Consider the following 26,822-nt stretch of genomic DNA (forward strand, 5'->3'; position numbering starts at 1 on the left):
AATCCCAAATTATAAGCTCTAAAGTATTTGATAGATGGTAATTATCAGCCATGGAGTTTCTCTAATAGGATAAAATTTTACTTGAGTAATAATTTTTAAAAACAAATAATACTACAACACACTAACTGTGTAGCTGTTTCTAAGAGAAACAAATAATACTATAAATAATTTTTAAAAACAAATAATACTACAACTACTAAAAATACTACAAATAATTTTAAAAAACAAATAATACTACAAATAATACTATAACACACTAACTGTGTAGCTGTTTCTAAGAGAAACACTACTTCCTGTGTAGCTGTTTGTAAGAGAAGACTTGAAAAGGGGGCAGTAATAATAATTATAGCAAAAATTAGAACTTTCAGTCTTTTAATGTCCTTTCTTCTATTTACCTCTTTAATGAGTGATTCTATATACCATATTAGGAAATCATAAAAGGCTAAGTAAGTACTTCCATGACAATTTTCTTCTCTTGACAGTTTCTTCAGATGAGCCTTTATTATGCAGGAGATAAAAGAGGCTATGCAAAATTACTAAGTAGATTGTTAGTCTATATATCTATTTATATACAACAAAATTCATTGCTGCTAATTCTGTTCCAAGCCTTACAACAATCAACTCAACCACATGTATAAAATGCTAGGCAAGTTGTTTTTAGCCCCATTCTTGAAAAATTAAACACAGTGCACAGGGCTAAAAAGAAACTTAATGAAATAGAAATGAGGTTTGCTTTTAAGCCTTACTCACAAGTTTTAAACATTCAACCAGATGAATATCCATGACAGCATGCTGTAGTAATAGCTTTTATTTGTCTAAAAAACTACAGAACATTCACAATCATCATTTGACTGTCACAAGGAGATAGAACAGGTGTTATTATCCACATTATACAGATGAGAGAATTACTGTTCAGAGAGGTCAAGTAATCTGTCAGACATCATACAGCTATTAATAAAAGGTTACCTGTTTCACTGTCTACATTTTTACCATCAGGATATATGTTCTAAATATTTTTTAAATTTAAAATATTTAACTGCAGGGAGGAGAGGCAGTGCTATGAAAAGTGGTCAAAGAAGAAGCTTATAAAGTGTGGACACAGTTTTCTCTGGTTGTATATATCTCAGAGTCCAACTTTCTAAAGGCAGCACCATTAAGATGATATTTTGACCTTCAAGACCCTTCAGTTTTAAGGCTTGATTAGTTCAGCAGATGGAATTTCAGACAATTCAGTCCTCCTCTAAAAGAAAGCTTTGCAAAAATTTACGCATGCTGGAGCCAAGTTTTCATGCCAGAGCTAAGAAGGGGAACCAAACAATAATATGGATAATTCGGGAATACAGGGAGAGAACTACAAAGCTCTGTTTGTTCCCCAATCCCTTTGAGTTCTGTCTATGAGCATGTAGTCAAAGAAAACACAGTTTAAAGATATACTTGCTTATGTTAGTTCTATAAGCAACAAGAATAATGGTAATGTTGGCAAAATTATCAATTAATATTTAATTTCTAACATACATGATGCAAATCAATTAAGAGCCACCTTAACAAAATCTTTCAAGTCAATATCAATAATCTTTAATTTGTATCCAGTTTCATTCCATGCATATATTAGGCTTACTGTTGTTGTTCATTCATCAGACATGATCTGTTTTCAAGCTTTACAGTCTAGGACGGAAGTAGAACATATATGTAAAGTAACTAAGATATAAGGGTAGAAATGACCCAGGAAATTACAGGTACAGTTCTATAAAGAGAACGAGGTTACTTCTAGCTACAGAATGAAGAATACTTTGTGAACAAGACATCGAAGGATAGAAAGGATTTAAATGTATCCAGAAAGGATCCCACTGGATGGACAGCAGCTGGGTTAGAGGCATGGAGTACACTTATTACCTGTCTCCTGAGAAATCTGTATGCAGGACAAGAAGCAACAGTTAGAGCTGGACATGGAACAATAGTCTGGTTCAAAATCGGGAAAGGAGTACATCAAGGCTGTATATTGTCACCCTGCTTATTTAACTTAAATGCAGAGTACATCATACAAAATGCTGGGCTGGATGACTCACAAGCTGGAATCAAGATTGCAGGGAGAAATATCAACAACCTCAGATATGCAGATGCTACCATCCTTATGGCAGAAAGTGAAGAGGAATGAAAGAGGTTCTTGATGAAGGTGCAAGAGGAGTGAAAAAGCTGGCTTAAAATTCAGCATTCAAAAAACTAAGATCATGGCATCTGGTTCCATCACTTCATGGCACAAAGATGGGAACACAATGGAAACAGTTTTCTTGAGCTCCAAAATCGCTGCAGGTGGTGCCTGCAGCCACAAAATTAAAAGATACTTGCTCCTTGGAAGAAAAGCTGTGACAAACCTAGACAATGTATTAAAAAGCAGAGACATCACTTTGCCAACAAAGGTCTGTATGGTCAAAGCTATGGTTTTTCCAGTAGTCATGTATGGATGAGAGAATTGGACCATAAAGAAGTCTGTGTGCCAAAGAATTAATGCTTTCAAACTGTGGTGCTGGAGAAAACTCTTGAGAGTAGCTTTGACTGCAAGGAGATCAAAATAGTCAATCCTAAAGGCAATCAACCCTGAATATTCATTGGAAGGATTGGTGCTGAAGCTGAAGCTCCAATACTTTGGCCACCTGATGCAAAGAGCTGACTCATTTGAAAAGACCCTGGTGCTGGGAAAAATTGAGGGCCAGGAAAGGGGGCAACAGAGGATGAGATGGTTGGTTGGCATCACTGACTCAATGGATCTCAGGGAAATAGTGAAGGACAGGGAAGCCTGGTGTGCTGCAGTTCATGGGGCTGCAAAGAGTTGGACATGACTTAGCAACTGAACAACAACAATATTTCTGGGGAAAAGAGTTCTAGAATAGGGAGGAATAAGAGAGAATGACTGACAGGTTTTGAAAGACTCTTTTAGGGTGATGCTAAAGAATTTGGAACCTGCCAAACAAGCATGGAAGAATCAACCAGAGTTTCTGAGTGGGAGGAATGCTTTGAGAAGTTCAGTTTATCACCAAGTGTAGGAGAACCTGAAAGAAATGATACACTGGAAGAGACAAGTTAATTAATTGATTTTATTCTTAGTGGCTATTGAGCTTTGAAAGTAAATATTAAGGAGTACGTATGGAGTAGGGGTTAAGAGCCTGGACATATCTTTTAACTTATTCTATGTATGTATTTTTAGGCTTTAGTTGCCAAAAGCAAAGGGGTTAGAGAGAAGTATGCAGAGTTAGGTGGTAGCCACAAGCCATGTCTGTCTTGGCCAAAAGAACAGAACAGAGGGAGATGGAGAGAAGGCAAGAATATAAACTCTCATTCCAATTATGATTACACTGAACTTGGGTTCTACTGCTCAGCACTTTTAATTCAAAGATCTCTAAATGCTTTGCAAATATTAAGTAATTAAGACTCATAGTACCCTAGAGGTGCAGGTAACTATAATTATCCCCATTTCATCTAAGAGGAAAGAGACCCAGAGTTTTTAATCAACTCATCCACTCACTGTGGGTCCCCTGATAGAACAAGGTCAGAATCTCAGATTCCAGAGGAAAACCTGGCTTTAACCTACAGGGACTAGATTCTTCTATCCCTCTGCATTATTTTTGTATCGTTTGCCCATTAGGTACATGTTGCTTAGCCAAGAAGACTTAAAAACAGAAATACCTCACATTCCTTAACTAAAATAATGGGTCGCTGGAATCCATAAATAAAATGGAGAGGGAAAAGCTCAGATGTTCACCTACTTACTTGAATGACCAATCAATTGAAACTAATCAATATTTCAGTAAATGATATCTGATCATGTACATGTTCCAAAGCTGTGAAGAAAGTTCCTTTAAAAACGTAGTTTTTTTTAAACCAAAACATAGTTTATGTCCAAGAGCATCTGATTATACTTCCTATAAAACACAGTGCTTCACACTACTCTCTGATCCCTGAGGATGCCCATGGTGATGAGTGACACCTGGGGACATTACTTAGCCTCACCAGGAGTGCCAGAGAAACTGCTGGTTCTTAGTTCAAACCCAGAGTGACACATACATGCAAGTACCATGGAAAGAAAGTGTATTTCCCTGAAGCATAAATTTAATACACAGATGTACATACTCCTTTGATAGAAAGCCGTATAACTCTGGTCCTCTATTCACTCTTTCTATTCCCCACCCTATTTCTGAAAAAATGATTTTTTTTTTTCACTGGTTGGAGACCCACCTTATCCAGGAGTCAAACTAGATCATACTCTCCATCAGCAAAGGATTAGGCATTTTCTGAATTAATGCAGTTTGTACAGTACCTTGCACAAACTACGTCCTCACACATGCTAAATGACGCTGTTCCCTTTGTGCTGGCAACATTTGCGTGGTTTTTAGGGAGGCACAATTAAAGCAGGAAGGTGCAGTTAAAGTAAGGGGTGTCCCTGGTGGCTCAGCAGGTAAAGAATCCACCTGCAATGCAGAAGATGGAGGAGACTCAGATTCTATCCCTGGGCCAGGAAGATCCCCTGGAGGAGGGCATGGCAACTCACTCTAGTATTCTTGCCTGGAGAATCCCATAACAGAGGAGCCTGGTGGGCTGCAGTCCACAGGGTCGCAAAGAGCTGGACAGGACTGAAGCGACTGAGCACAATTAAAGTTAGAACAGTAAGACTTGAAGTGAATGACAATGATGGACTGAATTTTGGAATAAGAGACAGAAAATGCCTGGCAGATGAACCAAGTCTGGGCAGAGAACACCCCACCTGGCAGTCTAACCCTGGGCACAGCTGTCGCCGTGTGAAGGTCTCCAAGTGCTTCCATCGTTACTGCCCTGGGAAACCTGCTGTTCTGCTAGAACCAAGGGAGCATCCCTGAAAGCAGAGCTGCACAGAGCTGGCAGTCTTACCCATGCTCTGCACGCTAATACTGCCCCACAGGGCACATCTCTAGCCTCTAATAAAGAAGTCTCAGGCATATGCAAGTCATGTGCGTATCAAGTAAGCAGACTGTTTAAAAGATGCTTTTTTTAAAAAAAAAACAAACTACCAATTGTTAGATTGTAAGAACCAAATGGCAGTTAACATTCAATTAAAAAACTAACTTCTTTAATTATTAATAGGATTTTGTTTTCCTTAGAATCTCTGGTGGAATTTATCATAATGATCTAAAATAAAGTTCATATTTAATAATGTTCTGACTATTAAATGATCCAAAGCAAGGAATTATTTATCAAATTTCCACACAGGGTAGACAGTAATATTAATTATGAAGACACTGTCTACCTGGTGCTGTGAAGTTTTAGTAATCCACTGTGTAAGGAAGGGCCTGAAAAAATTATCAAGTGTTGATCTCTACAAATCCTGTGAAATCATAGGGAAAATTATCCTACAAAGGGAAATAACCGTGGAAATAGTAAATAAGGAGATACAAACCTCATTATAACATAGGCATTTAAGTTATATTTAATCACACAGGCTTTGAATTTACAGAAAAAAATTAATTATAAAATTTATTTCATGCAACCTAAAGTCTCAAACTTCAGATAATTTTTTTAGTGCTATATTTATAAGCTAAGTATATTAATGCAATTCCAATCTGTTACAACAGAAGGAAAAACCTGTGGAGCCTGAAATAAGTTTTAGGAAATATCGGTATGGGATCAGTTTCCATGGGCTGAAATTAAATGAAGTCTTGCTTCCCAAAGTGGAATCCACAGGCCTATACCATTAGCAAAACCTGGGAGCTAATAAGAAAAGCAGATTCTCGGCTTCCCCTGCTCCATCCCATCCACACATCCACTCAGTCAGAATCTGCATTTCAACAAGGCTCATAAACTTCAAGGTGATTCACATACATATTAAAAGTTGAGAAGCACTGGACTAAGTGATAAGACACAGAAATGATAGGGTTAACATCAACTTAAGTATCTTCCTTGGTTCAACTTGTTTTATTTGGACATTTATTAGGTGGGAAAGTAGTTTTGCTTCTATAATGTTAAGTAAAATCTGGGTTCCCTTTATGTCAACTGGCTTTTCCACTATTGTGTTTATACCGTAAAGCGCAGGATACCTATAAATGTGACAGGCTGAATGAAAATTTATAGAGTACTACTGACCTAAATCCAGACTTCCACTCAGTCACTAATTTTTATCTCAGTGCTACAAGGCAAAGGCAAGCATAATTGGCTTCCCTAATCATTGCAACCTTAACACCACTGACTCAAGCAGAATGACACTGGAAACGATATGACTAGTTACAGCAGCTAGTAGATATCCAGGCAAATACTTTCAGCCAGATGTCTCTGATCCTTTTGAGTGCTTCTGTCTTGAAATAATGGAACAGAGGCAGAAAGAACAGACTCACCCACTCAATGGAGATTTCTTATTTCTAGGCTTGTCCTAAAACAAACAGATCCAGCTCTCTCCTACCAAGTACTATGAAATTAAAACAAAAACTCACAAAAGAAAACTACAACATGGAATTCCCTGGCAATCCAGTGGTTAGGATTCCTCACTTTTACTGCTGAGGCTCAACCTCAGGGTTCAATCCCTGGTCGAGGAATTTAAGATCCTGCGAGCCAAACGGTGAGGCTAAAACAAACAAACAAACAAACAAAAACAACAGCAGCAGCAGCAAATAGTCAAACTCGAAAGTATAAAGCATCAAAATCCCCTCCACAACTCAAGTCGGTCTTTATTTCAATAAGGTACCCAGGAGCAACTCAATTTCTCAGTTGAGTTCCAACATCTAGGATCATTTGTTTCAAGATGGAAGCACCAAAAATGCTTAAAAAAAAAAAAGATTTCTAAAGAAAAGTAAAAAATTTGAGTTGAATGACATTATCAGGAAGTTGATGGGGTAGTTTCATAAACAGAACTGGAGACTGGTCCACTGTTCAGGCTTTTACAAAGGACTGAAAAGATGGCTAATTTCCAAAGCCTAAGAAGTCACCAAGTTCACCGGTACAAATGCGAATGACTCACATGGAGAACCCTGATATCGTGGCTGTTAAATCACTGGTGAATGGGTGGGGCTGAGATGCCACAGAACCCTGTTTTCCCAGCCAGATACACCTTGAGCCCCACAGAGTTGACACAGACGTCAGTGCTGTTAGGGACTGCCTCCCCAAACAAGGCGCGCCTACTGACAGGGGCTGTTGTGAAAGCACAGCAGAACCCAGATCTTCTTCTAGGTTTCTGGATCCAGGAAGGAGCATGCTCTATCTTAAAAAAAAAAAAATGCAGGGGTAACAAAACTGCATTCTCTGTCCCTAAGGGGAGAACATGCAGTAACTCAAACCAGACGATAAAGAAAAGCCCCCTTTAAGAAGTTTGCCACAATGTGGAGACTGGGAACATGCCAGAACAATTACAATTGGGGGAAAAAAAAAAAAAGCAGAGAAGAAAGTTAAGACCCGTCTGTCCTATTTCAGTCTTTTTCTTCAGAAGCGGCAATGTCACATCGATGGGCTGCTCTCAGGGTGCTGCTGGACTTAAAACTCTTGAGTTCCTGCCAGGAGATGCTGTGGGGAGTTTGACAGCTGTGAGCCGACACCCACTCGACGCCGTCGCCACACAAACACGCTCTTAATGGACCCCAGAGCTGCGGTAAAGGCATGCCCTTCTCAGTGTTTCCACAGATGGTGCTCCTGAAAATTTCCATAGCCAATGTATGCCTGTGGTTAATTAGTTATCTGAGCAATTTCCATATAGAAAGAATATCCGCACATAATTAGACCCATCTTAGGTCCAAACTGGAAGGCTTCAATGTCATTAAGTCAGAAGGGGTGGAAAGAGAATGGGATGCATGAAGAGACCTCCCTCTAGATCAGACCCCATCTTCGGAAATACACAAAATTTTAATTTTTAACAAAGCAAGAGAGGTGAAAACAGGTAGGGGAAGAATGTGGATGGATAAGTTGCCTCTAGAATCAAAAGAATAACATTCCTTTAGAAGCCACTACCAAGAAATCCTAGGGGAAAGATAAAGTGAGCAAGAGAAGAAAAGCTCACCTTTATGAGACCATTTTCAGGAATCAGTTTGTTAAATTCCACTGCAGCACCAGTACACAGCCACAGCCCTCCTTCTGGGATGCACAGTCATACCATAGAGAAGCGTGTGGGTAGAGGCCAAACATGTGTGGACACGCCACCCTGTCTGCAGCAACACAGTGTTCTGAGCATTCACGAGGATTAACCTTTTCCACACATGGAGAAAGCTGGTGGCTCCACACACAGAGTTGTCCTTCAGGTTATTTTTGCATCCAACTCTATAATTTCTTTTAATTGCTTACTATAAAGCACAGGAAAGTCCTCATTATTTGTAGCTTAATGCAGGAGCAAGAATAATTGCAGTCCCCCGCCCACTGCCCTCACCCCAGCCCCTAACTCTTCTGTGTGTCACCGTTCATTTGAAGAGCCCAGGGAAGCTGGTTTCTGGGCCCTAAACATAATGAACCAGGTGGACCCTATTCTAGAAACTGGCTGTGCTCCAGAGCTACTATAAGATACAAGGAAAATACTAACATCTCAGATGACAGAAGATCCATATGGCTGGTCAGGAAATATCCACATCACAGACTGTACCTATAGGAAACATTCAATTCTGTGGTTTCATGAGTATGAGGACTGTGAGAACATCTGCTTGCCTCCAATCCTTTTCACTCAACATTGACGCCTACATCATTCTGAAGGAGATCAGCCCTGGGATTTCTTTTGGAAGGAATGATGCTAAAGCTGAAGCTCCAGTACTTTGGCCACCTCATACGAAGAGTTGACTCATTGGAAAAGACTCTGATGCTGGGAGGGATTGGGGGCAGGAAGAGAAGGGGACGACCCAGGATGAGATGGCTGGATGGCATCACTGAGTTGATGGACATTGAGTCTGAGCGAACTCCGGGAGTTGGTGATGGACAGGGAGGCCTGGCGTGCTGCGATTCATGGGGTTGCAAAGAGTTGGACACAACTGAGCGACTGAACTGAACTGAAGACATGCAGACTCTTAACACTAATATATTTAATCTAAGCAAGGTAAGGAAGGCCATGTTTCGACACAGTACCATAAAGACATACAGTATTGGTAGTGGTGTATATAGTGGGGATTTGCGGAAGATGCTCTGGGACATTACATTAAATAAGTAATGTCAAACTTCTCTTCGAATTAGAAAGTGATTTAAAATAATAGCTAACATTTATTGGTTCTGGAGGTAAATAATCTAATTATGAATAGTAAGTTTACAGCTGAGAATACTGAGACTCAGAGAGATTTATAAATCATATTGCCTAACATCATATGCCCGGCATGTGGTGGAAATGGAATGTGAACCCGGCTGGCTTGCATGCTTTTATCCATATGGGGTCAGATGTGGATGTGGTGTCTTATATTTTTAGGGAAGTCCATTGCACCAGTTTCTTATTTATTTAAGCAAAGCCCCATGTGATCATTCCTAATAAGTAGTTTGTTTACATGCTAATTCCACAGAGGTTGAATATAATCCTAAGGTTTCCTCTTCACTACCCTCTTCCCAATATTGAATTATCCCTCAAGGTACCAACCATACATGCATACTTAACAGGGCAGAGTGTCAAAACTCTGCAGGAATTTATTGGACATGGCCAGACATTTTCCCCTGGAGGTCTCTTTGGGCACTGGAAAAGAACCACATGCTTTTCAGACTAGGAGCCACAACTACCAAGGACACGCCTGTCAGCTCCACATATGCAAGAATGACTTCAATCAAGAAGCACCCGAGTGCCTTTAAAAAATACTTGTGACATAAAAATCTTTCTTTTTAGTATCTCAACCTGATCCCTTCCAAGCGTAGAGACCTGGCAAAATAGGCTACCCCGCTTCTGATCCGTGCAGTTTGTCCTGTTACTCAAGAACAGGGCTGTGGGCAGACTTCCCTGGTGGTCCAGTGGTTGAGACTGTCTTTTAATGCAGGGGGACACGGGTTTGATCCCTGGTCCGGGAACTAAGATGCCATATGCCGCGGGGAACCAAGCCCACGCTCCACAACTAGAGAGCCTGAGCACCACAGCAAAGATCCAGTGAAGTCAAAAATTAAAAAAAAAAAAAGAGTAGAGCTGAGGGTCTGAGACGGGAGTGAACGTAAGGCTAGAGAGTGTCAAAGTTATTCTCGGGGAGCAGTTCAGACAAGTTAGGGCCCCAAAGACAGGAGACCAGATGGTCCAGTGTAGACAGAACGGCGGACTCTCAGACTGCGCTAATAGGAACCATCGTGCCAAAAAGCCAAAGGAAGAAGGGTAATGGAATGCAGGCCTCATGCATCTTCTCTGCCACCCAACTGGTACCCTGAGGCCCTCCATGTGGGCTAGGCAAAACGGACCCCATGGCTCTACAGAGCTGATGCAGAACATACACCTGGGATGATGTCCTGAATGTGTGTGGTGGGTCAGATGATGATGGCCTAAAACAACACCTTGCTTCTGGCAATAGTCACCCTCAGAAGACAGCAAGCTTCTAGAGAAGCAGCTGTAAGGAGCTTGAGAACAAAACTGGAAATGCCTGTTGTGAAGCCTTGACAGGTATTAACAAAAGAAAATGTGTATCTACATTTGTCAGTGGTGTGTCAGCTAGCTTCTGGCAGTCCACCCTTAAGCCCAGGAATCATTCCATGTTTCTTGTGTAGGCCAGATACAGTCATCAATCAACTCCCCAAGTGCAACTGGTCCTCACAGGGGGAGAGGAGTGGCTTTCTGCTTTAAAGTGGCCCCATCAAAAATTATGAGAAAGAAGAAGTTTCATTTGGACTGAATAACCATCCTGCCAGTCTCATTTGGCACACTTCTCTATGCAGTGGAATGAAAAGGAGTTTTTTCCCCTAAATTCAGGAACTCACAGAGAAAAGTAATGGAGAATCAATCTTAGCAGTGAAAGTGGCAGAGAGTCCTGCGAAGATGACATGGAATATATGTATGCTCTTCAACAATTGGAGATGTTGTCTAGGGTACAAATCTGCATTTACAGGATGGCCTGTTGGCATCATGCAGGAAACTCCCTACAGCTGGAGAAGTCTAGCAATACTGTAACATTCTATCCTATAGTTTAAATTTATCTTATAAAAGACTTAGTACTAGTAGTGTTAGTTGCTCAGTTGTATCTGACTCTTTGCAACCGCATGAACTGTAGTCCAAGGCTCTCCGGTCCATGGGATTCTTCAGGCAATGATACTGGAGTGGATTGCCATTCTTGGGGGAAGCACAAAATTATTTTTCAAAAGAGTGTCCCCGTGGGAATGAAAGTTTCAAGCTTAGGGAGACTTCCACTGTGATTTGGGATCTCTCTCTTGAACTCAGTCCCTAGAAATAAGGTTAGCAGGTGGGAAACAAGTGTTGAAAGCCTGGTACGCGGTGCACTGCAGTGGGACAATTGCCTTTTCTGCCCCAGTAAACACTGCTGGGCTCTTTCGACCCAGTATTGCTATTAGGTGAATAATGAATGCAGGTGTAACCTCCCACTGCAGGAAATTCTGCAAGTGGCAACGCGGGTCCATTCCATGTGTGTCACTAGAGCTGGCACACACCCATGGCCACGCTGAGACATTACTTCCATTGGAACTGATGCCGGCACCAGTTCTTAGAACTGGGCAGCATCCCCGCTGCAAACCAGAGGCCAGGGAAGAGACTGAGGCCTCACTTACAAGGTCACCTCCTGTTTCTCATCTTTCAGACTAATATGCACTCTGTTGATAAGGTTGGTACTGAAACAAGCACTCTCATTTACGGATGGTGGCTATACAAACAGTTCAAGACCTTTCTGCAGTACAGTAAGGCAATATTTATCAAACTTTTAAATGAATTTCCCTGAGAATACATGTACAGTAACAGGTAGGTACATATGTACAAAATGACGAATACACAAGGTTATTAATTGCAATAAAGCACAGAATAGCAACTAAAAAGAAGCCCCATTTCTAGCTAAAGGAAAACAGATAAACTATAGTACATATTCATAATAAATTCACACAATTGAAAGGAACAAGTTAGCTTCCATATACTGAAATGGAAAGCTCTCTGAAATATATTGGTAAGTGATAAAAGCAAGATACAGATCAGCCCATGTATACATATACATACTATCTTTTGCTTTAAAATCGGGTAATATAAATAATATCCATATTTACCTGTATTTCCATATAAACACACTGTAAAGGATTCACATGAGATGGAAACAAATATCCACCCCACAGGAAGTATGTGTCAGGTGGGGTTACAAGCGAGCATAGCACAGGTGGGACAAGACTTCTCAATGCAGACATTTTAATACTATTTTGATTTATGAATCATGTCAATAAATTATCAAAAACTTAAAAAATAACCAATTAAAATGTTTAACCTAGAGGCTTCATTTTTGGCACCAAAGAATCCTTCAAACTGCTCTGATGCAACAGACACTCCAGAGATTCAGAGAAGTTCTGGCACCTGGTGGTAACTAAAATAAAAACTCTGGGTTGGGGGAAGGCGGGCCTCCCTGGTGGTCCAGTGGCTAAGACTTCACCTTCCAGTGCAGGGGGTTCAACATCTGGTTAGGGAGTTAAGATCCCATGTGCCTCGTAGCCCAAAACCAAAACATAAAAATATAAGTAATATCGTAACAAATTCAAGAAAGATCTTAAAAACTCTGGGTGGCGGTGGCCACCCATCTCAATTTTGGAGATATTTTCCTGGAAGAAACCAGTCTAAAGTAGGATGGTTGGATGTAGAAAATAGTCTCTGGGGCTAGGGGGCTGAAGATCTGAGTTCTGGTCCTATTTTTCCCACTTGCTATTAAGTTGACCCTATGAAATGGCTGATAACTACTCATTTTTTTTTAACCAACAAATTGGGCAAATTTGTGGGTGAACCTTCCCGAGTGAGCCCATTCAAGGACTCTGTTCCCTCAGCTCTGTGACAGGCAGAGGGTCAGAGTTCTCACCCTACCTGCCACAGCATCACGCCAAGGGTCACCAACAAAGGGCAGTCCTATAAAGAACCTTTGCAAGTAAAGCATAACACCAAGCTGAGTGGTGATGGCCAAACACAGGAGGAGAACGAGACCCATCCCCCAAAGTCTCTGAGATACTCAGATGGTGGCGAAGAAAGAAGACTTCTACACGATGGAACCTAAATTAAACAGAACATAAGAGTAGAATGCCAAAGAAAGACTTTGAAGAGGAAAACACGTGGTTAAATGACTCCATATGTGGTCATCTGCAACGGAATATACTGCAAAATCCAGAAGCCTTAACAGGGAAATCAGGGAAACATATATGGGGCAAACATTCAGACCTGAATACAGATGCATGATCAATGTCAAACAAATGATCCCAAAGGATGGCCCTTATCTTTGCAATCAGTGTAGCCGCTGAAGCCGTGTGCCTGTCACATGCAGGTAGGCCTCCAACTTTCCTCCAAAATCAGATGCAAACTTCAGATACTTTTACAAATGCTCCCTGGAGGACCTTACGCACCAAATTTAGAAACAGAATGAAAAAAAAAAAGACTCTTTAAAAAGGCAAGAAAGGGAAAAACCCACTCATCTCCATATGTACATCTGTACATCATCTGGAAAGCAGATCTCCTATGAAATGGATGGCCAAAGCTGCACCACAATGTTAAACTCATCATGAAAACCCCAAGGTTGCTTTCCTCACCTTCCTGAAGTGAAACATTCCAAGAAGTAGGAAGTAACCACAGGAGGAAGTTCACTGGTGGTACCCTAACTTGGTACTGCTATCTAGATGCCTGGAAACCAGAAGCCTCTTTGGAACTCAGAAGAAAGTGAAGAACTCCTTTCTGCTTTGATTAAGGAAGGTCTTTGAGCAAGGTTCCTGATTCCAGTTGGGTCTAGGTAGTCGAAACAGTACCATGCATTCTGAGACCACCACTTAATGACTTTGATGAACCCTGCTGAGACGTTCTCAGGCTCCTTGGGGTCAAATGCCATGTCCTCTCACTTTTAGCTTCATTTTCACAATCAACCCATGCTTCCTTACAGAAATTTCTCTAGGAGGCTTACTATCCTGTATTATTTCAAGTCAGAGTCCCCTCTTGCACAAAAGGTTTAAACCACCTCTGATTAAGAATCAGAATGTGTTCTATTTTAGTTCAGGATTCATTTATTCATTCAGCACAGGTTATTAAGAACTTACCAAGTTTAAATGCACTTTGCTTTAGGAAAATAATTTTCAAGTAAGTTTCTTGTAAAGCAGGAATAATTAACTTGGTAACTCTTAATAGATTCTTCAAGTGACTGAATCCTGAGTTTAAATTCTCACTGATTTTCAAATATAATAAAAAAAATTAGTTATGGAGGTTGGGTGCACGCCCAGCTAACTCAATAGCTTTCAAGGGAGGTGTTTCAATGTTACCCCAAAATAGTCAATATTATATGGTTAAATACTGAGTTAGAGATTCACTAGATCAAAAACAATTCTTTAAAAAAAAATGTTCACAGAAACACAGGGACAATGCGTTAACACTTCCAAGGTATATGTCAGGGTCAAGGATACAAGCTCATATTTCATCAGCAGAGCTCTGGTCATTTTATTGAAGTTGAAGATCATAACAGGCTATGTTTCTGTCATTTCCTCATGAGAAGGAAACTAAGTTGTACTCTATGTTTATTCCATGAGGGAAAAAACCTACAAATATTTTTAAAGCTACATTTTGGCCTCTTCTCCCTTCATAGCTACAAAGGTCATCATCCTCTTTCTATGGCTGGGTTATCTTCTATTTGGATATGTCAACTTGTCAAATTTATAGCTTAGGGTGACTATAACGTAGGATGACTATGGCTTAGATTCTCCTGAAATTGACATTTTAACTTTTGTTCATTTAATAGACATTCTCTGAGCACAGACACTGGGAATACCAAAAGGAATGAGACAGAATCCTTGCCTTTGAGGACTTCACTATTAAAGGGTAGGGCGGGAGGGCGAGGGGTGGGGAACAGGTTAGACATATTACAGACAATTATGGTTCAATGTAGAACGTGCTGTAATTGACATGCACATGGGGATTCCTTACAGAGTAAAGGAAGGGAAGGTGAGAGAGGAGAGGAAATTGTCAGTGCAAGTTTTTGTTTAAAATAGATCATGTTTTAGACACTAAAAGATTGTATTACCTGCTTGGCATCTACCACCCATGAAGGACCCACAAAAAGTCCAGAGTTGATGGGCTTTATAAACTGGAAACCAAAAGGCTCATTTATGAATATTTACATAGAACCAATTTCCCATTTAGAGTGCTTTTTTAGCTGAATATCACAATGCTGGAATCTTTATCTTTTCCAGGGAAAAAGACATGCTAAATTATTTAGCAAATAGCTGTGGAACCCCCTACTTTCTATGTGCACATCAGTCAGCTATGTGCTATGGAGACTAAAGACAATATAGGAGATAAAGCTTTTGCTTAAAATACACAAAAGAAAAAACCTAACTTAAAAGACAACTTCCTTGGGACATAGAGCTCACTCAACTTTGAAAAAATTACCACTTCTTTTTAACTCTTCCCACTAGTAAATGTTTGGGTTAACCACCCCTCCTCTCCTTGGGATTTTCTGCTGAGAACAGAATTGAAATAAGACGTCAAATGGGAATAATACAGGGTCAGAGTCATGTTAGGAAAGCTGTGTTAGAAAATGCAGTGGGGCCTATTTCCTACTACCTCAGATCAAGTTCCCTCATGGAAACACAGGAGGGGGAAGAGGATTTCCCTCATTATTTTAGACACAAGGAATTTAAGTAACTTGCCCAAGATCATAGATCTATTGAGCAATGGAATGAAACTTGATCATCAGCTCCAGAGATGCAGGGTCCCAGGCTGAGACTGTTTCATGAACTTTTTATTTAAGAAATGTTTCTTTAGGGACTTCCCTAGTGGCCTTGTTTGAGAAACCACCTTCCAAAAGCTGGGGACAGGGGTTCAGTCCCTGGTGGGGGAACTAAGATCCCACAAGCCATGAAGCAATTAAGACTGTGTGCAATGAAAGATCCCACGTGCTACAGGAAGACCCAGCATATCACAACTAAGACTCTATGCAGTCAAAAATCCATAAATAAATAAATATTTAAAAAATTAAAAATAAAAACACAATGTACCTTAAGGTATACCAAAAAAAAAAAAAAAAGAGAGAGAGAGAGAGAGAAAGAGAAAGAAAGAAAGAAATGTTCCTTTAAAGTCACAGACTATCCTAAGCAGGATATTCTAGAATGTTTTTCTAGACTAAACTTCACATCCACAGCTCCTAGCAGAGAACCTATACAGAGAAGGTACCCAGTGTTTAACAGTCGCACAATTATTGCTTATATAATTAACTGTTGTAAGATAGAGACTGTGAATGATTCAGGAATCCAAATAGGGTAGGTTTCTCTTGGGCAAAAGTCTTTCCAGAGGAAGTTGAATTCGAGCTGAGTCTAAACAATGAGTCGGATTTAGTTGGATGAAAGGAAGAGAAAGTCAATGAGTAAACAAATTAGCCTCCAAAGATGACAACAACAGGGCTCTTTTCTTGTTACCGCTGGAGCAAAGTGAAGCAGATTTAGACAGGGAGCATGCTAATAAAGTCTTCTTTTAATTTTACTGGTCTTCGTTGCTCTGTGTAGGCTTTCTCTACTTGCAGAGAGCAGGAGCTACTGCTCTTCGTGCTGTGAAGGCTTCTCATTGCAGTGGCTTCTCTTGCTGCAGAGCACAGGCTTTAGGCGCTTGGGCTTCAGTAGTCGCGGCTCATGGGATCTGTCACTCATGGTACATGGGATTTTCCCAGACTAGGGACTAAGCCCACGCTCCCCTGCATTGCAAGGTGGATTCTTACTACTGGACCACCGTGAAAGCCCATTGATAAACTTCTTAATAGTCTCAACAATAAGTCTTTGGCTCCAGAATCACTGCAGATGGTGACTGCAGCCATGAAATTAAAAGACATTTGTTCCTTAAAAGTTATGACAAACATAAAAAGATGATTAAAAAGCAGAGACATCACTTTGCCAACAAAGGTCCGTATAGTCAGAGCTATGGTTTTTCCAGTAGTTGTGCATGGTTGTGAGAGTTGGACCACAAAGAAGGCTGAGCGCTAAAGAACTGATGCTTTCAAACTGTGGTGCTGGAGAAGACTCTTGAGAGTCCCTTGGACAGAAAGATTAAATCATTCAATCCTAAAGGACATGGGTCAAATGTCCCTGAATACTTATTGGAAGGACTGATGCTGAAGCTGAAACTGCAATACTTTGGCCACCTGATGGAACTGACTCACTGGAAAAGCCCCTGCTGCTGGGAAGGATTGAGGGCAGGAGGAGAAGGGGGCGACAGAGGACGAGATGGTTGGATGGCATCATGGACTCAATGAACATGAGTTTGAGCAACTCTGGAAGATGGTGAAGGATTGGGAAGCCTGGCATGCTGCAGTCCATGGGGTCGCACAGAGTCAACGACTTAGTGACTAAACAACGACAACAATCCCTACAGCAACCCTGTTAGGAGGCTGAGGCACAGAGATTAGACATAGTCTGTACAAGGTCCCAGACCTTGTAAGTAAGTGGTAGCCATGGAATCCTACTCCATCCTTGGGCCAGGCCTACTCTATTGCTGCTGCATGGAAGTCTATGATTAGGAAACATCTTTCAAGTCAGGAGATTATCTTCAACAGGCCTCCTACTTCAAAGCTTTGGAGTTTCTGATTATTTATAAGGCTGCAAATCCCTTCTAACCATGTTCAAATCCAAGTATTTGGACGGCGAAGTCAATGATGAGTCTTTTAAAATGTATTCGGGTTCAAGCTCAGCAACTCTTCAAACTTCCTGCAAGTCTGAACCACCTGTGTAAGTTTCTAAACACAACACATGCCCAAGCTGCAGCCCAAACCTCCAAATCTCAGGGACTAGAACCTGATATCTGTTTGTTTTTTTAATGTTTATTTTTTGGCCACACTGGGTGGCATGTGGGATCTTAGTTCCCCAACCAGAAACTGAACTCACACCCCCTACATTGCAAGTACTGAGTCAACCACTGGACCACCAGAAAAGTCTCTGTGAATTTTCTTTTTTAAATTTCAAAGGTAATTCTGATGATCATCACCTTTCTAAAAAATAAATAAATAATTTTATTTAGTTAGTTAGTTTGGGCTGTGCTCGCTCTTCATTGCTGCTCGTGGACTTTCTCTAGTTGCTGTAAGCAGGGGCTACTATTTGTTGTGATGCAAGGGCATCTCATTATAGTGGCTTCTCTGGTTGGAGAGCACAGGCTCTAGAGCCTACAGGATCAGCAGTTGTGGCACACAGGCTTAGTTCCTGGACCAGGGATTGAACCAGCGTCCCCTACACTCCAAGGTGGACTCCCAACCACTTGACCACCAAGGAAAGGCCCTGATGATCACCCTCTTTAAGAACCACTGCTCCATGCTATGCTCTCCAATAGTTCACTTATAGGATCCTCAGCTTTAAGCAAAATTATTACTAAGAAGCTCAAAGAACAAGACATGCCCTTTTCCTCTCTTCAAGTATTTTATTTCCTTAAAACAAGGAACTTTAAAAAGTCCGTAAAATAAACATTTCTTTTTAATCTTCCCACCATCACTTTTTGCCAATCTCTTTTCTAGAGAGCGGAGACTAGGTCACGGTGATGACACTCGTCTCCATCTGTGCCAAGCATTCATGTTAACAAGGGTGGAATATGATGTCTTGAATTCTGCAGGTCATGGTTTAGATAGCCTGTGTGATGGTGGGAGGGCTGGATTAGGATCACAGAGCTGTAATCCTTGCTCTGGTTCTACAGCTGTGCCACTTAGATCAATTTATTTACTCCAAACTTCAGTTTCCTCAACTGTTATATGGGAATAAGGTGTGCCCAGTTTTTTTCAAAGGGTTATTTATAGGATCAAGTAGAACATGTGGATGCATTTTCTTAATGTTCAGTTCAGTTCAGTCGCTCAGTCGTGTCTGACTCTTTGCAACCCCATGAATCGCAGCACACCAGGCCTCCCTGTCCATCACCATCTCCTGGAGTTTAATCAGACTCACGTCCATCGAGTCCATGATGCCATCCAGCCATCTCATCCTGGGTTGTCCCCTTCTCCTCCTGCCACAAATCCCTCCCAGCATCAGAGTCTTTTCCAATGAGTCAACTCTTCGCATGAGGTGGCCAAAGTACTGGAGCTTCAGCTTTAGCATCATTCCTTCCAAAGAAATCCCAGGGTTGATCTCCTTCAGAATGGACTGGTTGGATCTCCTTGCAGTCCAAGGGACTCTCAAGAGTCTTCTCCAACACCACACTTCAAACGCATCAATTCTTCAGCACTCAGCCTTCTTCACAGTCCAACTCTCACATCCATACATGACCACAGGAGAAACCATAGCCTTGACTAGACAGACCTTAGTCGGCAAAGTAATGTCTCTGCTTTTGAATATACTATCTAGGTTGGTCATAACTTTTCTTCCAAGGAGTAAGCCTCTTTTTAATTTCATGACTGCAGTCACCATCTACAGTGATTTTGGAGCCCCCCAAAATAAAGTCTGACACTGTTTCTACTGTTTTCCCACCTATTTGCCATGAAGTGATGGGACCAGATGCCATGATCTTCCTTTTCTGAATGTTGAGCTTTAAGCCAACTTTTTCACTCTCCTCTTTCACTTTCATCAAGAGGCTTTTAGCTCCTCTTCACTTTCTGCCATAAGGGTGGTGTCATCTGCATACCTGAGGTTATTGATATTTTCTTGATTCCAGCTTGTGTTTCTTCCAGTCCAGTGTTTCTCATGATGTACTCTGCATAGAAGTTAAATAAGCAGGGTGACAATATACAGCCTTGACGTACTCCTTTTCCTATTTGGAATCAGTCTGTTGTTCCATGTCCAGTTCTAACTGTTGCTTCCTGACCTGCATACAGGTTTCTCAAGAGGCAGGTCAGGTGGTCTGGTATGCCCATCTCTTTCAGAATTTTCCAGTTTATTGTGATCCACACAGTCAAAGTCTTAGTCAATAAAGCAGAAATAGATGTTTTTCTGGAACTCTCTTGCTTTTTCCATGATCCAGCAGATGTTGGCAATTTGATCTCTGGTTCCTCTGCCTTTTCTAAAACCAGCTTGAACATCAGGGAGTTCATGGTTCACGTACTGCTGAAGTCTGGCTTGGAGAATTTTGAGCATTACTTTATTAGCATGTGAGATGAGTGCAATTGTGTGGTAGTCGGAGCATTCTTTGGCATTGCCTTTCTTTGGAATTGGAATGAAAACTGACCTTTTCCAGTCCTGTGGCCACTGCTGAGTTTTCCACATTTGCTGGCATATTGAGTGCAGCACTTTCATAGCATCATCTTTCAGGATCTGAAATAGCTCTACTGGAATTCCATCACCTCCACTAGCTTCGTAGTGATGCTTTCTAAGGCCCACTTGACTTCACATTCCAAGATGTCTGGCTCTAGATTAGTGATCACATCATCATGATTATCTGGGTTGTGAAGATCTTTTTTGTACAGGTCTTCTGTGTATTCTTGCCACCTCTTCTTAATAGCTTCTGCTTCTGTTGGGTCCAGACCATTTCTGTCCTTTATCGAGCCCATCTTTGCATGAAATGTTCCCTTGGTATCTCTAATTTTCTTGAAGAGATCTCTAGTCTTTCCCATTCTGTTGTTTTCCCCTATTTCTTTGCATTGATCGCTGAAGAAGGCTTTCTTATCTCTTCTTGCTCGAGGAGTGGTGGCTGTGCAGGCACAGGAGGGCCTAGAGGAGCAATCCCACGTTGAAGGTCAGGAAGGGCAGCGGTAAGGAGATACCCTCGTCCAAGGTAAGGAGCAGCGGCTGTGCTTTGCTGGAGCAGCCGTGAAGAGATAGCCCACGCTCAAGGTAAGAGAAACCCAAGTAAGATGGTAAGTGTTGCAAGAGGGCATCAGAGGGCAGACACACTGCAACCATACTCACAGAAAACTAGTCAATCTAATCACACTGGGACCACAGCCTTGTCTAACTCAATGAAACCAAGCCAGGCCTGTGGGGCAACCCAAGATGGGCGGGTCATGGTGGAGAGGCCTGACAGAATGTGGTCCACTGGAGAAGGGAATGGAAAACCACTTCAGTATTCATGCCTTGAGAACCCCATGAACAGTAGGAAAAGGCAAAATGATAGGATACTGAAGGAGGAACTCCCCATTAGGTGCCCAATATGCTACTGCAGATCAATGGAGAAATAACTCCAGAAAGAATGAAGGGATGGGGCCAAAGCAAAAACAATACCCACTTGTGGATGTGACTGGTGATAGAAGCAAGATCTGATGCTGTAAAGAGCAATATTGCATAGGAACCTGGAATGTCAGGTCCATGAATCAAGGCAAATTGGATGTAGTCAAACAAAAGATGGCAAGGGTAAATGTTGACATTCTAGGAATGCGTTAACTAAAATGGACTGGAATGGGTGAATTTAACTCAGATGACCATTACATCTACTACTGTGGGCAAGAATCCCTCAGAAGAAATGGAGTAGCCATCATGGTCAGCAAAAGAGTCCAAAATGCAGTACTTGGATGCAATCTCAAAAACGACGAATGATCTCTGTTTGTCTCCAAGGCAAACCATTCAATATCACAATTATCGAAGTCTATGCCCCAACCAGTAACGCTGAAGAAGCTGAAGTTGAACGGTTTTATGAAGACCTACAAGATCTTTTAGAACTAACACCCAAAAAAGATGTCCTTTTCACTATAGGGGACTGGAATGCAAAAGTAGGAAGTCAAGAAACACCTGGAATAACAGGCAAATTTGGCCTTGGAATGCAGAAGGAAGCAGGGCAAAGACTAATAAAGTTTTGCCAAGAAAATGCACTGGTCATAGCAAACACCCTCTTCCAACAACACAAGAGTAGACTCTATACATGGACATCACCAGATGGTCAACACCGAAATCAGATTGATTATATTCTTTGCAGCCAAAGATGGAGAAGCTCTATACAGTCAACAAAAACAAGACCAGGAGCTGACTGTCGCTCAGATTATGAACTCCTTATTGCCAAATTCAGACTTAAATTGAAGAAAGTAAGGAAAACCGCTAGACCATTCAGGCATGACCTAAAGCAAATCCCTTATGATTATGCAGTGGAAGTGAGAAATAGATTTAAGGGCCTAGATCTGATAGATAGAGTGCCTGATGAACAATGGAATGAGGTTCGTGACATTGTACAGGAGACAGGGATCAAGACCATCCCCATGGAAAAGAAATGCAAAAAAGCTTTCTTAATGTATGGAACACTATACCTGTGGACAAGACTGTTATTGAAATGTACAACCTTGGTGATAGTGGTAAAGAACCCACCTGCCCATGCAGGAGATATAAGAGACATGGGTTATGATCCCTGCATCGGGAAGATCCCCTGGAGGAGGACATGGCAATCCTCTCCAGTATCCTTGCCTGGAGAATCCCATGGACAGACGAGCCTGGCAGGCCACCTTCTATGGGGTCAGAGTCAGACGCAACTGAAGCAACTTAGCATGTACATAAAATCTTACCTACATATGACATACATTCACGTAGGAATGTTAATGATGACAAGTCAACTAAATTTTGGTCCCAGTACCAATGTCTATCGGGGCGCGGCACTAGGACAAGCTATCAAAACCTCTGACACTGCTTGAAGCAGTGATGGCAAGGGTTCCCCTAAATTTCAACATGAGATTAGTTTTGAAGAACAATCAAATACTCTGGAATAATAGACACTTTCAAGTGTTAAGAAAATCATTGCCAGGGATGTGAAAACCAGAAAAATATACTTGTATTTTAGGAAGAACATTTTAAAACAAATTCTATTTATTTTTTTGGCCATGTCACGTAGCTTTAGGGATCTTAGTTCTCAGACCAGGGACTGAACTTGGCCCCAGCAGTGAAAGCCTAGAGTCCTAACCACTGGCCCTCCAGGAAATTCCTGATAAAATTTTATTAATGATGATAAACTTAAATGATTATTAAAATCTTTAAGATAAGGTCACCCTGCATTGCTTCTAAGCCATTACATGTCTACGATTATTACCAAAAATTATCCAGTAGGGAAAATTTCACATATCCATATCTACGTTACCGAGTTTCCATTTCTGCATAATTTAAACAAAAAGATGAACACAATCCTGAATGCGAGAGAATGGCTGCAAGAATAGGCAGGACGGTCATTTCCATGAGGAAGGAAGAAAGATTTAGGACTTGGGGATTTCTACTTATTGACTTTTCTCAAGAACAACAGTTTTCCAACATGGTTTTGCAGAGAAGAGTATCAAGAGGCTTCTTGCAAGGGGCAAAGTCAAGGTCAAGGAAGCAGGACTCTGCTGTTCCCACTTACAGTTCAACGAGCCCAGCACTATTTATTTTGTTTTATACATTGGGGTTCTACTGGAGATTTTGTCAGAGCGAGAATAATCCAGTCCTACAATTTACTTATTTACATCTATACTACTAATTTGGAGGTTAGAAGATCTGTGTCTACTCCTCTGGTTTTGTCTCAAAGAACGCAAAGGTCTCGGTCACTATTTATGGCTTACTCTCTTGTGTTTATGGGTTTATAATTTAATCTGATTCCCCTGCTCAGGAGGGAAAGAGAAGGTTAGAAACACGGCTATAGGTTTGGTATTAGCAGGAAAATGGGATTTCTCACCACTTCCTAATCCTGTGGGTTTTTTGTTTTTAATTTTGGCTTGGGTTGGTGGTTTGTTTGTTTTTTTTTTTTTTTTTTTGAGATTCAAAAGAGAACTATGTGAGAGTTTGCTTCCTTGCTGTATATCAAGAGGTTAAATATTTCTGAGTTGATGGTGCCAAACTGCGCTCTAGTTCCATTGACATATTTACACGATCCATGAATACCACATGGTATTCTTATTTATTTCATATATTTGAGTCAAAATACCTCCTGACTTCATGGTGAAAGGAGACCACCCAACAGATTGAAAAGTGGTTTTCAGTAAACTCTTTAAAAAATACCATTACTAAACTTAAACATATTATTGACTAATGATAATATTCACAACACTGATCTTTCCTTCTTTTTCTTACTCAGGAGAATCATGAAACCAGATTCTAGTAAATGGAAGCATTCTCACATTTTAGCTCCTTTAGGGGGGAAACACATGGGATTTATAAACACTGTCAAATAAAAGACACATTCCTGGATACTAAGAGGCCCAAACATGTCCTTGTAAGTAAGGAAAAAACTCCATCATAACACCAGTGGAAATGAATGGCATTTTTAGTCCAGAAATTCTTCTACTGTGGCTTCTACCAGCACCGTTAATGTGAGTTCCTCCAGAAATAAATAAGAATACCAATAGCGAAATGTTTAAGGCAATGTCTAAGCATTTTCACTGCCTTAATTTGAACATGAAATGATACTCAATTGTTATATATATAAAAGAGATTATTCTCTTAAGAGTGACATAAGTTTTTCCAAAATATTACAATCCACAACTGAAAATACAAGACAGGCAGGAAGTTCTGAAATGACTCAGAGAATTTGTTCAACAGCTTTTAAAAATACTCTTTTGAAGTGAGTATATAAGGAAGTAACGGAAGCCTTACCTGGGAGAATCAATGGAGTGGCTTACTAGGGAGCACCTGATGATGGATGGATCCATCTAGCCCAGTGCCTGGCATCCACTGGGCACTAAATTAATGCTAGATGAATTAATAAATAAAAGAATCATTCCCCATGTATAACACCTTTACTTTCTTTAAAGAAAAGCTTTGAAACAGGAGAAAACATACATGCAGCAACATGAACTATAAAATATGTGAAGCTCTAAAGAGTATGTAAACAGTAAACTGCTTGCTTTGCTGACTGAAAATATGAATATTTGATAGCAGTAATGAGAGACCACCATGCAGAATAAAACCGTCATGACTCCTAGGAGTGGGCTGTGAAACCTCTGGTCTAAACTTGCATATTAAATGTGGGTTAATTAATTTCTGACTGTTCAACAGAAGAGCAAAATAAGTTGTTAAAAAAAAAAAAAAGAAAGTTAATCTATCCATGTTGAAACATGAAAAGGTTGAGGGAGGGGCCAATTCTTGGACAGTTTACATTTAGAAAAGGAAACTCGTTGGAAAACTGTTAATAGCCAAGGGTGCCGTACTTTGAGAGGGGGAAGAAGGTGAGTGCTGTGGGCTTTTTTTAGTTCAGTTACTGAACTCTAAAAAAATCTAACGTCAAAAGCTAATTTCTTAAGCAATTTGGGTGTCTGAACCTGATCAGGACTCTTTTTTAAAACATTCCATTCTGTATGATCCAAAGGAAAAATAACTACTTTTGAGAACCCACGTGAAAGTATGAAAAAAGCAAAAGTCCAGCACTTTTCAAAGAAATGGGAAGGATTTCTGATGCTCAGTTCATGATGCTGCACCTATCTCAGGCAGAAGACCCAAAGAAATACATGATTGTCATCAGGATTGTATGCGAACTAAAACAAGGAGCAAACTGATGATATGACCGATATATCTGAAAAAACTTAGGAGTACAAAGGTACTTCAGAATATACCTAACTCCAAGCTTCCATGTTAATATCTCTCCTTTCTAAAAGGGTTTCAGTCTGTGCTTATAACAGGAAGCTGAACATATTCCATATTCTTTCTTTGTTAAATCATAAATTCACTCAATTCAATGCTTTGTATATGGTGAGCCTGTGATATTTACTTAATTAAATCGAACTGAAAGTTCTTCTAGATACCACGTACAGTACTTAAATTTATATCACTGGGTCTAGATCTGCTCTCTGGGGCAACATAAAGTAAACTCTCTCTTTCCTCCATATGCCAGTTCTTCACAATTGTGAAGACGGTCCTCTAGACTGGACATCAAGAACAAGTCAGACACGCTGCCCCCTAGTCCCCCAGACATGGTGGGCAGTGACAGGATATTCTTTCTCATTAGGCTAGGTTTGGGTTCAGAACTCTTCTTAACCCAGACTTCTGGGAGCTACCATCATGTGAATTTAGACTAAAGAAGACAAAAATACATTTGTCATTCCAGCCTAAGTCTTCCTGTCCCCACGCCACCCATTCCAAGTTTCCTCAGTCATTGCTTACTTGCAATGGTTTCCAACTTCCTATGCATCCTGGTCACACTGATCTCAATATATACCCTTTCGTCAGTGTTGTACCGAAAGCAACCTATTTCATTTCTTGAACTGAAACTTGTTCTTTTTTATTGGGAGCATAGCCAGTTAATGTAGTGACAGTTTCAGGTGGACAGCAAAGGGACTCAGCCATACTTATACATGTATCCATTCTCTTCCAAACTTCCCTCCTGTCCAGGCTGCCACTTAACACTGAGTGGACTTCCCTGTACTATTCTAGGTATAGTTTACTTGAGAAATGGGGGGAAATTATTAGTTTCCCCAAACTAAAACTGCAGACCAAAACTGCAGTGTGTGTGTGTGTGTGTGTGTGTGTGTGTGTGTGCGCTAAGTCGTATCTGACTCTTTGCGACCCCCATGGACTGTAGCCCACCAGCCTCATCTGTAAACAAAATTTTCCAGGCAAGAATACTGGAGTGGGTTGCCATTTCCTCCTCCAGGGGATCTTCCTGACCCGAATTAAAGCTGTCTCTCCTGGGTCTGCTGCATTAGCAGGCTGATTCTTTACCACTGAGCTGCCTGGGAGGCCCTAAACTGCAGTAGTTATATCCAAGTTCCTCCACCCCCACGGCCATATAGACACACCACTGTCTCACACTCATAGCCTTCGACCATTTAAAACCTCTGAGTTTCCTTTGTGCAGTCTAAGTCAGCCCCCCAAATCTGGTCCCAACTCCATATTCTCTCTATTTATACAGTTGACTTTGAACCTAACTAATCATAGTATTTTACATTTAGCTG

The 26,822-nt window shown here is 40.8% G+C and overlaps 1 protein-coding gene across 4 annotated transcripts in view; it reads right to left on the bottom strand.

The window, feature by feature from the left end:
- Positions 1 to 26,822, bottom strand: part of BDNF (brain derived neurotrophic factor) — a 63,204-nt gene that overhangs the window by 8,325 nt on the left and 28,057 nt on the right. Inside the window, exon 1 of one of the 4 annotated variants that reach the window (XM_042233304.2) lies at positions 8,006 to 8,070. The exons of the other annotated variants lie outside the window; for them this stretch is intronic. The gene's annotated coding sequence lies outside the window, so the exon portion shown is untranslated. Of the gene's footprint in view, positions 1 to 8,005; positions 8,071 to 26,822 lie in introns of those variants that run through there. 4 annotated transcript variants of the gene reach the window in all.

This window comes from Ovis aries, chromosome 15 (assembly GCF_016772045.2).
Source record: "Ovis aries strain OAR_USU_Benz2616 breed Rambouillet chromosome 15, ARS-UI_Ramb_v3.0, whole genome shotgun sequence".
NCBI classification, from domain to species: Eukaryota; Metazoa; Chordata; class Mammalia; order Artiodactyla; family Bovidae; genus Ovis; species Ovis aries.